The sequence below is a fragment of the Vollenhovia emeryi genome, unplaced genomic scaffold (assembly GCF_000949405.1).
Source record: "Vollenhovia emeryi isolate VEMERY1.0 unplaced genomic scaffold, V.emery_V1.0 DF939270.1, whole genome shotgun sequence".
NCBI classification, from domain to species: Eukaryota; Metazoa; Arthropoda; class Insecta; order Hymenoptera; family Formicidae; genus Vollenhovia; species Vollenhovia emeryi.
Genome location: NW_011967096.1, coordinates 68997 through 81893, shown reverse-complemented (window position 1 = coordinate 81893; position 12897 = coordinate 68997). Strand labels below are relative to the sequence as shown.

General features: G+C 48.7%; 1 protein-coding gene across 3 annotated transcripts in view; it reads left to right on the top strand.

The window, feature by feature from the left end:
* LOC105559456 (ankyrin repeat domain-containing protein SOWAHB) overlaps positions 1–12897 on the top strand; it is a 104456-nt gene that overhangs the window by 68235 nt on the left and 23324 nt on the right. The gene's annotated exons all lie outside the window — the stretch shown is intronic.

The following is a 12897-nucleotide window of genomic DNA, read 5'->3' as shown; positions in this document are numbered from 1 at the left end:
TTAACGCGCGACGACAATACAGTCGTTCCAATAATTCGGAGGAAGGGGGGCAGAGGAGGCCTGTAAATCCCGGGCCCGAATACAAAATGACGGGACGGATAACTGACGTCTCTATAGTAGTAAAACTGCGACCGTGGCATTCGTGTCCCGATGGGGGTTCCCCAGACGTCGTCGGAGACATCCAGCGCCGCGGGGGACCATTGTCTCAGGGGGATCCCAAGGGCGAGCCACGATGAAGGGCCAACCCCGGTTTGACACGCACGAGGGGGTCGTAGCACCCCGTCGCGCCCCCTCACGAAATTAATAACCGAAATTCGAGTGTTCCTGCTCGGGGCCAGAAGTTATCGCGCGGGCGTGCCTGCGGCCGAGTCTTCCGCCACGGGCCCTCACGACGGGCCCCACGAGCGTCGCACACCCACGCGGCGCACACGTCGAAAACGAGTACCGGTTAAGTGACTTATAATAAGATCGGGCGAGATTTACGGTGTTACTTGTTATTGGAGCGTGTTAGAAGGGGATGGACACAATCCTGCGATCTCGCGTCACGGTTGTATATCTTGCGATTTCGCTATTGAACGCCTGTAGATTCAATAGTTATAAACGGAAAATAGCTCTTGACGAGCCCTCGGTCTCTCTATCTCTCTCCCCTTCTCTGTCGCGCCGAAGAAGGATCGTCTCGAAATTTATTAGGGAATTCTTGTAGCTTGACGAAACCCGACCGACGATTTCCATCGGCCGCTGGGAAATAAACCGAGAGGCAGGTATCGCTCGCCTCGCATACCATAGCGTCTCAAATTTCTACGTCGGCCACTGCCTTTTTCGCCATCGCGTAGGTATCTTGCGAGCGGTGCTATAAGCGGGCAATTAAAAGCATGCAGCGGAGACATTTATGTTCGCACTAACTGCCCGTTAAGACGTGGAACCACCTAACCGTGGAAGGTGTAATTGGCCGGCATGCTGCAGCTCGTAAAAGCACAGCGGGCGAGCCTCGGTGTCCTGCAGTTTTCCCGACGCGACGTTTTACAAATCGCACTTTTCGTCATATCCACTGTTTAGCACAGACTACAATTTCGTGCTCTCTCAAAGTCAATCGGCGCGTTATCGCCAATCAGATATGTACACCACTGCAATCGTGGTACACTTGTAATCGGTTACTATCCATGAGTTTCAGTGATGACCCACCGATTGGCTTTTAGAGAGCGAGCGCTCGGGAGTATCGTGTTTCAATGAGAACGGAGAGGCCGACGTCTCGCGAGAACGTGACGGCAAACGCAATAAAACCGCGATCGTCGGGTAGAACACCGAGCTCGAGCAGGCTCGAACGAAAAAACTTCATTTTGAGGTAATTAAAAAGTAACTGTTCCCCGTTGGTTAATTATGAGGCTTGGAAATGGGAAACTAATCGTAAACAAATTTACAAGCGTACACCGGAACACCGCGCCGCCGATCCTCGTTCTTAACGTTCCCGACAAACGCATAATGGGCTGCACGGTTAGGTAAGCCACGGAGCAAGAGCATCTGGACGTTAGAAAAGAGAAAAATGAGTTGTTATTGCTCCGCGGTTATTAATATAGATCTACCGGCAGATAGTGTAATTGTGCTACAACGTAGTCAGCAAGTATAATTTTAATTGCGATAAACCGTCATTACGGCAGCCTTGTTCCCTCTACGTGCCCGCCCATCTTCGTATGTAACAAAGAAAACCTAGGCTCTAATGCGCCGTGTCAAGATAAAGCGTTTCCATTTGTTCCGACAGATCGATGTGAATAACAGGAAAAAAAGAAGAATTGCCCTCGGTCTTACGAGCCGCGGACGAACATACGCGATTGATTGCGCGATTATTTTTCCTCCCTTAGTCCCGCGGCTTGAAATATATTAATGCGGTGCGTTAAAGTAACGTTTATTGCTGTGTTAACAAAAAAATTCTTATTTTACTGCAAAAGTGTTTCTTTCGCCGCGATCGCGAGGTACAACACCGGGCAATGTCATTATCATAGATCTAACATAGGGATAGTGTAATTGCGCTACAATGTAACCAGTCAGTCGGTCGTAATGCAATATACAGGGTGCTTTGCAAGTACGCACTTTCGCACTTTACGCGTGAGGGAGAAGAAGGCACGGCGCGGACCTGTCTCGACAGAGCGCGCGCGCGCGCGCGCGCAGCATTACATATTTTTTTTGTTTTTTTATTAGTACGCACGCCGCTCGTTACGCTATCGTTCACTCGTACGAAGACACGCATTCCCGGCGATCTATTTCTCTCGCACGTACACGCGCAAAAAGACACGCACACTTGGATTAAAATGCCAGACGTCGGTAGCAGAAAGAGATTCGCCGTGATACGCGATATTGTTACGCGTGTACACGTTGTAACTGTCCGGATCCGTGACGGAGTCACGCGATATGCATTATGCACGCACGTAACGCCGCGCGGAGCGGCAGCAGACGCGTTTCCGCCGTCAGTCCCACGATGCACCGCCGCGGCACGGCGGACGACTCTCGCTCGCTTTGTGAGAAACGAGTCATTGACGTGCGGGCCGTTTGCATTTTCGCGTTCGGTACGCGGAAAAAGGAAGGCGGGGAGGAGGAGGAGGCGGAGGAGGCGCGGAGAGGCTTCTCTATCTCCCGCGGAGTCCTATACATTATTAATACCGCGGGGGAAAACCTGGGTTAAATGGCGCGAGCACAATGACGGCGCGTTAATTACACACGATCGCCGCGTTATTATTTTCGACGGCGGCGCACCGGCAGCGCAATTTAGCGCGCGTATCTTACATAAATGCAATTACTATCACGAAACTCCGCGAGTACGCGCGCGATACCCCGCCGTATCGAAGGCAGGCTGCGACGAGCCGTTGCGTTTAGGCCCCGACGAAAACGCATTCCGTGACATAACGCCGACATACGCAACGTTCCGCGAAACCTCGGGCGAGAATGTTGCTCGAGTAGAAAGCGTCGTGGAATACGTTTGCGAGCGCCTAATTCGAGCCGCGCGCGCGCGCGGAAGAAAAATTGGGAAATGTTCTGAAAGCGTAGCTTTGCCCGCGGAGAGAAATCCGCGCCGGCCTTATCTCCGAGATATCCCGCGGCGGTGAGAAAAAAAAAACTCGTCTCCCGATCATTTCCAGCGTTTCTTCTCGCGCGGCTAATCCCATACCTCGCGCCCGGCGCCCGTTGTTCGCAGGTGGTGAAAACTAATCGTGAGACAAATCCGCCGTACCTCGCTTTCCCTCTCGCTCGCGACGTGGGTCTACAACACACATTTTCCATTTTCTCGTTTCCCCGGTATTGTCCGCGCGTAATGAAGGGACGCGCGCGGGCGCGCGATAAGAAGAGCCGTTGCTCCCGCGAGGGACTTTCACCAGCGCAGCCGCGATCCCGTCGGCCACCTGTCGCGGCGCGGCCGACGGCGATCGGTCGCGAACGGGCGTCGCGACGTCCGCGATTCGCGATGCCACCCTTCCGATGCCGATCGCGGCGGTACGTTTTTACGACAGCTGCATTATCCCGATGCGACGCGCCATTACTTTTATTAGCATAATGACAGGCGAACAACTCAATTTGCATGGGAAATCACACAGGCCCGGTAACGAAGCTCGCCCGCAGATCCGTAATAGTCGACCTGTCGCCGCACGTACGTGGACACATATTGTACTTTGCATATTGTTTATTATATATGTGTGCGTGTACGTGTGCGTATGCGATATGTATGCAGATATATTTGTATCACAGAACGTCATATTCAATGTCCGAAAAATGTAGAAGGGCGCAGCGTACGAAGAGAAGGAATCTTCTAGTTGGAGTCTGCGGCGGAGACCTCTTCGGGTACCACGCGTTCATCTCTCTCTCTCTCTCTCTCTCTCTCTCTCTCTCTCTCTCTCTCTCTTACTCCTCGCGCTGGATAATTCCGTATCATCATCGAAATTGCCCTCGATCGTCGTCGTCGTCGTCGTTCTTCTCGTCCGCGGCTTGATTGAGAGTAGTCGAGGATCGTTTGCCACCGCACCTGATCCAATCGTCCATTCGATAATTGGCGCCGGTAATGAGACGCGGGATTACCTGCGCAGGTCGTTCAGGCAAATTTTTGCGGTGAAAAAGAAAGAGATGATAAAGGGAGTGGCGCGCCGTTTTCTCTCGAAAGGAACAAAACGACGGGCGGCATCGCCCGAAATTGTCCCGGCGAGACAATTTGCGCAACACTCGATTCGCGCTCGGTTCACGTCAAGTACAGCTGTCTAGAAATGAAGATAAATGCGAAACGATGTCCAAGGGCGTGTAACGATTATCACGCGATTATTTATCGATCGTTGGCGAAGTCGACCGATACAAATTCGATGAAGACTTTCGGTACCTTAATAAGGAAGTGCAGACTTATCGACACATTATACTCCCAGCACTTCTCAAGATACCATCTTAACAGCGAAAAATGTGCACCGTTTTGCATTTTTGACGTTATTACAGTTGCATCGGCTACGATATTATGGAAATCGACCTGATTATAATCAATACTTTGTTGATACTTACTTTTAATGGAATATTTTACTGCCAATTTTTCTTACGCGCGTGTGGACTTGTGTCAAAATCCATTACCTTCAATTGCGGTATTGTTGCAAGTCGAGGCGTTGAAAGGAAAATTAATCGCGATCGGTCCGGTCGGCTCAGCTTCGGCGTCGGAATTTCGAGCTCGATTTTACGGCGTCGGTCGCCAAGTTGGATCCTCGCGACGCCGTGAACGACAATGAAATTAACGTGCCCGATCGCTCCCGATTTCGGCGCCGAGCGCCGTGAGACGTGATTGCGACGCCACGATCTCGGGCGATCCCGCGACGATACGGATCTGGCGAAATATTATGTAAATAGAGGCGTGCGTTAAAACGCGCGCGATCTAGAGCCCGCCTCTCTTACCTGCCTGGCCTGCCTGCCCGGCGAGAGATACCGGGCGGATATAAAAGGAGCATAAAGTAACATTTAGCGCGCGCGCTTAAGCGAAATTGCTGTAATCCCCGGTCGAGGCGAGCAAAAGCGGGGAAAAGAATCGCGGGCGAAGGGGTACGACGGGGTACAGAGCGAGAGAGAGAGAGGGGGGGGAGGAGCGAGAGGGCATTAACATACCGATTTACATAATGCGTATAATTCGAGCAATTATGAAGGGAAATATACACAATTTAATATAATAGCGGATGTTTAGGGCCGGCGCTATATCTACCGCGAGAGATCTCTCCGGTGTGCGACTAGAGAGAGAAATCCGCTCGCGCGTACGTAGACGCGCGGTGCATATCGCTAGAAGGGAAGATGGCCACTCCGCCGATTGTTCCGCGCACGTTTACGCGGGTGCGGGATCGCGCGTATGTCGCAGACGCGATCGTGATCGGGTTCGATGAGTTAGAACGCGATCAAAAGAGCCGCGCGCGTCCGACGTACCAGCCGTTGTCACGTTGTATCTTGACGAGTGCCGCTATTGTACGAAATACAACGGGGACACTCGTGAGACCTCGATGCTATCCGGACGGAAGCGAGATAGTGCAACGAGACGATATTTCGAAATTACAGAGTGCATTCGGCGATTAAAGCACGCGGTGATAGACGCGTGCGATATCTATCGTATTTATACACGCTGCGTCTAACACGAGTGTTATCTCGAGTCTTACATCGATGGTATATAATTGCTCGCGCGTTTCACTCTGAATATCGTAAAAGGCAAATTTCCTCTTCGCTACGCTCGCCGTTGGTCCCTCTTGTGAATTAATACGTCATTTTTCTTTACGGCGAAATTTTGATTACACGCCTGTAATCGGAAAAGATCTCGGTGTTCAGAGTCTCACAGGGCTACAGGATCTTATCTCCAAAGGGATAAAAATTTATGTAATTCTGTAATCGACACGATAACTCTTTCGATAAGGGACCCGCGAAGTGAAAAATGGCGTATGCATATTAATCGTAAAAATATTCGAAAAAGCATGACGGATGAATTGCCACTCTTCAACTTCGAAGACGCTTGAAAGGTTAGCCCCTAATGACGAAGCACCTTCACGCCTACCTTTTACTAGACAGACATTGATTGATACAACCGGCATTTCTAACATATTTTAATTTGTGTTTTCACACGACGAACACGGATTTTCCCGAGGTGGCTGGCACGTATCTCGTTCAAGCCAGACACTAATGCCGTAATTATGACGAAAATATTGTGCGAGATAAACGTATCTTTCCGTTCCTAATGAATAAAAATGTAAGAGATAAAGTGGGGCTCGATGTAGTTACTTTTTAACGAAGTGCATAATGACTGCGCAGATTTCCTGCTTATACTCTGCGCTTTTTAACGCGTTTAACTAAACATACATATCTATAAAACATATTCCGCTTATTATGTACGTTTTTAATACCCCAGGTTGATTTAATAATTGCATTTATATATACCTTTTATATTCGTCTTAATAAAAGGAAGCTACCGATGCGAGAAATAATGTATGTAATTTACAATTGAATCGGGTATTATCCTATCGATTGGAGAACAGCTTTTTCCGCGCAAAAATACTACTTTATTACCAACCGATATTCTACCTGTTTTTTTTTTCGTGCCGCTCGCGATATTGCAACAGAAACATAACGACGAGGGAGAAATAGACTGGAGATATTTCCGGAATTCTACGTGAAATGTGCTCCCCGAAAGCGGATAACTAACGAGACGGGCCACGTTTATCAGTTGTACGGTACGCGGCGGGCGTACGCGGTCTCATTCCAATTAGCGTTACAGGCTGAGCTAATTGCTCGATATAAATCGCCGCGACTTAAAAAGTTTGAATAATTAGGCGGGGCCGCAGGTGCTCGGGCTTCAGGTTTTATATATGCGCGTTTGAATACATTTAGCACAGTTCTAATGACGCGCGCGCCTCTCCTTATTATCGCCGGCGGTTAATAAGAAGGAGGGACGACTAGCGTCGCTTTTTATACGCGTACGAGAACGATTCGCTGCATCGCGCTCGCCGTTAATAGGGCCCATTAGCGTCCGCGAGTCGCACGACCGTTCGCGCCACCGGCGTATAAATATCCGACAGCGAAGAGGGATCAATTGCCTCCGCGATTAGATTTTTTTTTAATACAAGAGCGTAACACTTATAGTACTGTCGAAATGGATGTTACGTCCACAGAAAAAATTTCCGGATCCAATGCTATTACACTTGAATAAAATAGAATCGATTTAGCGCTAATCATATTTATTATAGAGAAAGGAATATTTTAATCTTAAATAAAAAATTCTTAAGGGGATGCTGGAGTGGTTTGATTTACCGACAGAGTCGCATACAGTTTTTGGAGGTTTGTAAAGAAACGTAACCTCAATATGTCATATTATATACAAACAAAAATAATTATGTAGCATTTATGTACAAACTAATACCAGACCCAAGTGTAGAATGCATAGTAGAACATTTTCATATAAAAAACATTGAGGTTTGAAGTCTAATTCGTATCGCATTATGTATTACAAATATTGCAATACATAATGCGATACGAATTAGACTTCAAATCTCAATGTTTTTTATATGAAAATGTTCAACTATGCATTCTACACTTGGGTCTGGTATTAGTTTGTACATAAATGCAAATAATAAGATTTACAAACGCAAAAACGGTATCCGACTCTGTCGGTAAATCAAACCACTCCAGCATCCCCTTAAGTCTAGAATAAAATGATAGTACGTATCGTCTTTTGTCGAATATCGTGGTACCAACTTCGTGCTAACTTCGTTAGGTAACCTTATAACTTATTCGAGTGAATAGATTTTTTGTTAGGCTTGTAAACTTAATTTCAATGATACCATGCTATTCTTTCACTTAATCTGAATAGTGGGACACTGTCGGCCTGTACACAGAAGCCACATAATTTGTATATTATATAAATGTTTTCACGAATCGACAGTTCTAGGAGCAAAAGGTGCCAAAAGTGCAGAATCACTTCAGCATCCCCTTAAGTAACGGTGTTGGTCGTTGGGGCAAGCAGGAGCATGTCGGGACATGCGACGCGAACAGACCTTGTGTGTACTACAGCCTGAAACTCATCGATGTACAGATGGGAATAAGGATTATGAAAATGTGAATCCTAGTAAAACTGAGATCCAGGCATTAATAAAGAGCACTGTACAACGAGATCGGCGGAAGAGATATTTAATTCGTTCGTGATCGTGAACGTCGGTTGGCAGGTTAGAATGACCAACGAAACACTGATAAGACGACAACCGGGACGGAAGGGGCGAGGGAGGCTCACTCTCACTGACTGACTGACTGACTGACTGAAGGAAAAGGAGAACGAGGAAGAGAAGTCCGTTCGACTCGCGCGTATCTTAAGATCTATCTGAATAATAACGTGTACGACAACATGTCAAATTATACAGAACCGCGACGCACGCAGACCCCTGGAACTCACACATTCGTGAGCGACCGCGTGCGTGCGTGCGTGCTCGCGTGCGTGCGTGTTGCGCGTTCGCGCTCCCATGTCGGCATCGGCGGATAGGAGGGAGCTCCGGGGGTGGTACGAGGGCGACATGTGTTTCGCGGTGGCGGTGACTCTCTACAGCAGTTTTATAATTGCCCGACTCGTTGGATATCGTGTCCGCTCGTTGGACGAGATTCGCGAAACACCGTTGCGTTTCCACCAACGGGAATCGAGTCGATCTTAACCCCGCAATCCGCCCTTCCTCCTCAATTATTGCCTTCCTGCGGCCAGGGCCGCGCTGCTTGCTTTCAGAAAAAAAGTGCTCCGCGCGCCTCAATTCTTCTGCATTACGCTAGGAGATATTTCGTTGTGGTTGAAACACGGAAGAAGCGGAAACTGATTCAAATGAAATATTGTACAAATATCGGTACTCCCCGTAAAGGAAACCTTCCTGCGTTTGTCCGAAATTGAATTCCGCAGTCTCGAGGAATATAAAGAATTCTGAGGGCATTCAGCGCAAATAAGCCTTGCATAAAATCGAAAGCGGACCGCTGTTCGACGAAAACTGGAGACCTCCCGAATAAACCACCGACGCTTCTTGTACGCGACTCTTGTAAGTTGCGCAGAGCGGTTAATCCTCTCTTGCTGGATGGGTTCTTGCCTCGCGACTTAGCCGACCCTGCGCACTTTCCACCATCTCGTCACGGAGCTACCGGTGACAATTAAATCACAGCTCCCGCTTGATCATGACGGATCGCCGGCGTAGCCTCGCGCGCGTCGTTGCACGCTTCCGACCGCTATTTTGCCTTGGAAATCTCCTCGAGTTTTCCTCGCCAACGTCTCGGCGGATCGCGCGGATATCGCGATCCTTGTTTCGACGGTCTGCACGCGGAGCTGAGCCCTTAAGCCCTATTCAAACGATACGGTACTCAGGCGCCAATTGCATAAGGTGCAACAGCAGTAGAGATTAGCGGCAACAGTAACGCTCGAAATGTCGCGTGCGGCATTTGGTATCAACGTTACCGGGGGGGGGGGGAGAGGGGGGGATTTTTGGAAACGATATCGGGGCGACGCGCTAGAAATCGTATTGTTTGGATAAGCCTTTACTGCGGCCGCGACATTATACCGTATCGCTGGCCATCGCCAGTACACGATCGTCGGCCGCGAACCAACGGCATGATTGCTGCCTGTCAACAATCGTCGACGTATATACCGGCGATAATTCGTCTCCACAATCGCCGGTCCGCCGCAACGCGGTAATGACAACGATGATGGATCTGCGGCGCGACGCTGAACTTTGTTTGCTCGGCGGCCACGCGACGTATATGTAAATCGTGCTTGCGCGTTTGCGCTATATAAATAAGGTCTTAATTAATACTAACGAGGCTGACGCGCAGATACGTGTAACTATCGTCTTTTCTGTTTCACGCCTCGTGCCCGCCTGCCCATACACCTCGGATGGACGGATATACGCATACTCATCGTGCGGATCACCGTAGTATGTAAGTACGAAGTATGTTTTATTAATATTGTTGCGATCATTTATCATGTACGAGGAAGTCACGTGCGCACATAGTAGTCGATCCAGAGGACAACCGAATTAGAAAAGATTAACGGCAGTTTCAGCCGTCGATGGATAGTGATTTATCACTGGAGATCGGAGGGTTTAAAATTTAGGATTTCGCGTTATTGTGTGCACGCGTCAGCGGGCCCGCGAGCTCTGCGTATCTTAGGTAAAAGAATAGCGAGGCCGACGTTATTTCGAGAAAGTGTGCGTTCACCCTTTTACCAACTTTCGCGCGAATCATCTCGTAGCCGCGCCGAGAGACCCGGACGAGCACTCGTTCTCTCAATTATCGGTTATCGCCAATCGAAATTACTTTATCGGTCTAAAGCGCTGCTTTATTAGCCTCGCCAGCCTGGCCAGCGCGGCGGCTTTCGATTACTCCGGCAATGTCGGCTTGTCTGATGTTGCTGCTGCTCTCATTATATGGAATATGAGCCCGTGCTAGAGCTCTCCTCTCAATGGCCCTTCGATGCCGCCTATCTTTTCACCTTTCTACCAGCCATCCGTATCGGCGCGTGATCAACTACGTCTGGAATCTCTCTGCGCGAACTTCCACCCGACGCGGTCAGGTTCCCTCGTCGATGATGCCGATGTACTGGCATCTCGAGTAAAGACTTAACCCTCGGAGAGAAATGGATAAAGTTTCGTTCTTAGAAGAAAGCGTGTCGCGCCTATTATTTCCCTTTTCATTCTTCCATCTGTCACATTCGGGGCCGGATCACGTTTGCAACGTACAGTTATATCTTTTGTCGAGAGCGCCAGGTATCGCGGTTGACTGTGGGCGATATGACCGTGGTTCGGACGACGGTGGATAAAACGGCGGGAGGGGAAGGTAATGAGGTATACGGCGGAACGTGGAGGACTCGCAAGGGATCCACGGGCACCCATGGACCGTGGACTCTGCGGCCTGCGGTACTGGCCGAGTACGTCGGGGCTTGGGGTTAATACGGTGGCCGGTGATGCACGACCGACGCAACGCTGCGGGCAGAGCGGCTGACCGCACGCCAGCTGCCCAATGCCGGTCCGACCTGCCCGCAAAAATCTGTAGCTGACCCTTGTGCCCGCGCGCGGAGAGTTGCTGCGCGCTGCCTCCTCCTCCTCCTCCTCCTCCTCCTCCTCTTCCTCCTCCTCCCCGGTACGGCACCCTCGTGTCGTATTGCGTCCTCTCGCACTCCGGGATATTACTCTTGTACGTGGCTGTATCGGTTCGCTTGGTCCATCACTTAATGCCATACAGGCTGTTCCCAAATTGCTGCCGGGCCAAGTGTCCAAGGACACCACGCTCCAAATTAAATGGAAAGTCCCGGTAAACGTGGATGCTCGTCTGAGGATAACATTTTAATTGAGTAGGCCGTCATTAAAAGGATACGAGAAAGAGAGAGATAAGGATCTTAATATCGTCTGTACTAAGAATACATTTGGATAAAAGTTTAGACGAAATGTTTGTGATAGTATATTACAAACGAATTAATCTCGATTGTCTAAGAGAAAATGTTTCTGCCATCTGTGAATATAATGGCTCCTTTTTAATGCCCGTTTTGCGGAAAATTTCTTCTTGATTGTACAACTTTTATAATACCATTAGAAGAATTAATTGAAAATTTTAGAACCATAAAGTCTCATTTTGTAAAATCTTTATACAAATCCCACGAAATGTTCGTAAAAATATTAGATTTGGTCGCTACAAAAGAGGAAAAGATATCGCTAAATTACGTTACATCCCATGCCTCTTCGCGCACATGAAAGCACGGTACTCGGTAATGGAAATGGCTGTAACAACGATATTGGAATTTCACGCACGCCTGCACGGCAGCAGAGGTAATTGCGTTAAACGACGCGGACGCGTATGCGACTTCTGGTGCCTATTTCTGTGTCAACTCGTACGCCCCGCGCCGCGTAAATAATGGGATATTCTCATCGCGCCTCTCGCCTGGTAACAACGACAAAGGAAAACGGCGTGGCCGATCCCTTCTATTATGCGTCATCATTGTCAACCATACGCCGGCCATCGATGCGCCGTCGTTATCACCGTCGTCATCTCGATCGCCGACAGAAAACCGAACGCCCGCCGACTAACAACGCGCTCGCGTGACTCACGCGCGCCATATTAATGCGACGAATTCTGGAGTTCCGGCGGGAACCTCGCTTTCCAGGGGATTCGACTTTCGACTCTCCTCCGTGCTTCCCCCGCGTCCCTTTATTACAAATCGGTTCCTTTGCATTCACGCGTCGATCACGTTAGCGGCTCTGCCCTCCCAAGTTGTATTTCCAAAAAGCGACAAGCGTGCAGTACGTGAATGCTAATGGTTCCTGACTTTCGTCTTCCATTAAGCTGACGGAGGAACAGCGGGGTGTTCACGAAAATGTGCGATTTTACTGGGATTTCTCTCGATTATTGTTATCGGACTTTTAACTTGCGATCATTTGGCGATTGCATATATTTTAATCCGTAAAAAAAATGCAGACCACCCGAGTCGAAATTTTGGTACTATTTTGACACTTTTAAGGACAATTTACACCTACTTAGCTGATCTATAATATACACCTACATAGACCAGCAATAACCTAATTTGATGACATTATATTTTTTCACTAATACTAAAAATGTACTTTATCTCCTACTTAAAAGGACCTACTTTAATGCTAAATTGGCAAAAGTAGAAATTTCCGACAACTTGGGCACCTCATCGAAATTTATTCGATCTATCGTTTTAATACTGATTGAGTGATCCCGACTCTTCCCGCGCGAAATATCTCTGCGCAGTCGCGAAAGTGATATTCTATTATCATGAAGATACGTAGGCGTTAATATGCAATCTCGTAGATACATGTTTCGCGTGGGAAAGGCTCTCATTCAAGCGCAATGCGCTTCCTACATAACTCGATCGAACCCGAGGGC